This window comes from Condylura cristata, unplaced genomic scaffold (genome assembly GCF_000260355.1).
Source record: "Condylura cristata isolate star-nosed mole 26May11 unplaced genomic scaffold, ConCri1.0 scaffold00014, whole genome shotgun sequence".
Classification (NCBI taxonomy): Eukaryota; Metazoa; Chordata; class Mammalia; order Eulipotyphla; family Talpidae; genus Condylura; species Condylura cristata.
The window spans coordinates 18,083,055-18,086,041 of record NW_004567115.1 but is presented as its reverse complement, the minus strand read 5'-3'; the positions used below and the strand labels follow the sequence as shown (position 1 = coordinate 18,086,041).

General features: G+C 39.4%; 1 protein-coding gene across 1 annotated transcript in view; it reads right to left on the bottom strand.

Moving 5' to 3' along the window:
* Positions 1 to 2,987, bottom strand: part of DCTN6 (dynactin 6) — a 25,302-nt gene that overhangs the window by 882 nt on the left and 21,433 nt on the right. The gene's annotated exons all lie outside the window — the stretch shown is intronic.

Below are 2,987 nucleotides of genomic sequence, written 5' to 3'. Positions count from 1 at the left end.
CTGACCCACCCACTGCTCCCCTCAGCAGTGTACTTCATGGATCCATCGATATGCCTGTTTTCCTCCCCACTCTGTCTCTGGTGAAGCCTCTCACTGCCTCTGTACCTCTGGCCTATACTCCAGCTCTGTATGCATAAATAAATAAATCTTTAAAAAAATAAATATCACAAAGTTATGGAATTAACAGCTGATTTTCACTAATTTTTGCTTACCTGTTGTTTTTACAATGAGCATGTATTACATTTAGTAATTAGAAAAAAATTTTTAAAGATTTTATATAAAAGAAATAAATGGGGTCCTCCCTGGTGGCACAATGGGTTAAAGCACTGCAGCACTGTGAAGCTATGTGCAGCCAATGATGCCCAAGTTCGATCCCCAGCCAGGGAGCTGACCCACGTGGTGAGGCAGACCTCTCCTGACCTGCTTGCTATTGCCCTCAGCAGTCTATTTCAGTACTTCTGCTTGTTCTACTCCCCACTCTATCTCTGGTGAATCCTCTCACCCTGTGTTCCTCTGGCTTTCCCCAGCTTGTATGCATATATAAACATCTTTTTAAAAAAAGAAAAGGAATTTTTAAAAATAAATAAAATAAAAATATGAATCAGTTTTCAAATTTGCTTTTGTAGATTTCACTTTGGCATCGAAAAAGTTTAAAAGTTCCAATTATAGAAGACAACATTAGGTAAAGTATCCAGAGTCACTGCTTTCCAAAGATTCTCACAGCACAAAGTGGCAGTGTTCTCTTGAAAACATAAAGCGGCTTTGCCCTCCTTGTAAAAGCTATTTGGGGAACTTGTGAAACATAAGGAATTTTATTTCCTTACCCTAGATACTCTGATTCAACAAAACTGGAGAATCCTTTTTGCAAACAAGACCTTTGTAAGACCCTCAGTGAACTTGGAAAAGTTTTACATAGCATTATGTCTTAAGCTACATGTATTCTTGCTTATTGATTCTAATCTCCCTCCCCTATTCCAGCTTCACTTCTTTCTCTTCAATAACTTTTGCTGTTATGCAGAAAGATAGTGAAAAAAATTATAATTGTTTTTATTTCCTTTTTAGTCTATAAATACAAAGGGCAAATATTACAAAATTAGAATAACCCCCAAAAAACCCTGGAATTTTAATTTCTGATAAAATATAGCTAAGAATCAGAGGCAAAATGGTGTCTTGAAAAGTATTTTTGGGGGAAGGGAGGGAAAGGAGATTGAGTAAGGAAATATATATATTGAGTGTATTAAACAATGAGGCTTAAAATTTCAATTAGAATGTCTTTATTTTATTCATATTCTACTCTAACATGAAATTCCAAATATGTACAAGTCATTATTTTTGATCTTAGTTATTTGAAGGAGATACTTTCTTGTTTACCAGAAGAATATTCAAGCATGACTGCATATTTCCAAACCTTGTTTATTTTCACAAACTATATTAGTCAACTAATAGATGGACCCAAGTTAGCTATCCTGTATAATACATTTGATATGATTATTCCTTAATTCAAGGATTCAGATTTCAAGAGTAAATAAGTACATTTTGCAAGGTCTGCTAATGCATCTTCACTGAAAACTACTAAGATCAGGAGTATTATCTCTGGATTGGGCCTCCCTGGTGGCTTAGGGGTTAAATTCCAGTGCTACCACTGTGACAGCCCACCAAGATAGCCTGAGTTGGAACCTGATCCCCAGCCAGGGAGCAACCCACATGATGTAGCAGATCTCTGTTGTTTTGCCTGCTGCTCCCATTATGGTGTATTTCAGTAGATCTGCCTGTTCTACTCCCCACTGTCTCTGGTGAATCCCTCATCCACCCCCCAGATCCCAGTTCTTATACACAATAACTTTTTTAAAGATATACTTTTTTATGCATACAGAACTGGGGTACAGGTCAAAGTGCAGGAGCTGTGAGAGGCTTCACCAGAGACAGAGTGGGAAGCAGAACAGGCAGATCAAGGAAATACACTGCTGAAGGGAGCAGCTGGTGAGACAGGAGAGGTCTGCTGTGACATGTGGATCATCTCCCCGGCCAGGGATCAAACTTGCATTAGCAGCTGCAGCTAGCTTACAGTGCTGCATCCTAACCCACTGCACCACCGGGGAGGGCCACAATAAATTTTAATAAATAAAAATTTTAAAGTAATAATCTTAAAATAAAAGGAATAATTATATTCTTTTACAGGTTTATTTATTTATTCTTAAAAGAACTAGGGTACAGGCTAGAGGTGCAGGAGGGTGAGAGGATTCACCAGAGACAGAGTAGGGAGCAGAAAAGGTAGATCCACTGAAATGTGCTGCTGAGGGGAACAGTGGGCAAGGCAAGAGAGGTCTGCTGTACCAGGTGAGCTAGCTCCCCAGACTGGGGTCAAAGTCATGCTGCAGAGGCTGGCAATACCATGATAGCGCTGAGACTTAACCCCTGTGTCACCAAGGAGGCCCTAAAAGGAATGATTCTTAAAAAAAATAATAAAAGGACCTCCCTGGTGGCACAAGGGGTTAAGGAGCAGTACTGTGAAGCTATCAGCAGCCACTGCCCCAGGAGTTCAATCACTGGCCAGGGAAGTGACTCAACCTGCCACTCCCCTCAGCAGTGTATTTTAGTCAAGTCAATCCACCTGTTCTGATCCCCACTTTGTCTCTGGTGAACCATCTCACCACCACCCCCAAATCTCTGGCTTGTACCCCAGTTCTTGAATGCATAAATAAAGAAATCTTTAAAATAACAACAACAATAATAATGATATTTATGGATTTTCTTTTCCCAAAATCAGCTTGTCATTATAATCCTTATACATAATTTTGATACTAACTTAAAGACTGAGTAACTCCACTGCAAATAGATTCTACTTTTAGGAATGTTTCTGATGCTGTTGTTTTTTGTTTTTTATGCATATAGAACTAAAGAACAGACCAGAGATGAAGGGGCAGTGAGAGGGTTCACTAGAGACAGAGTGGGGAACAGAACAGGCTGACTGACAAAGTATACTGCTC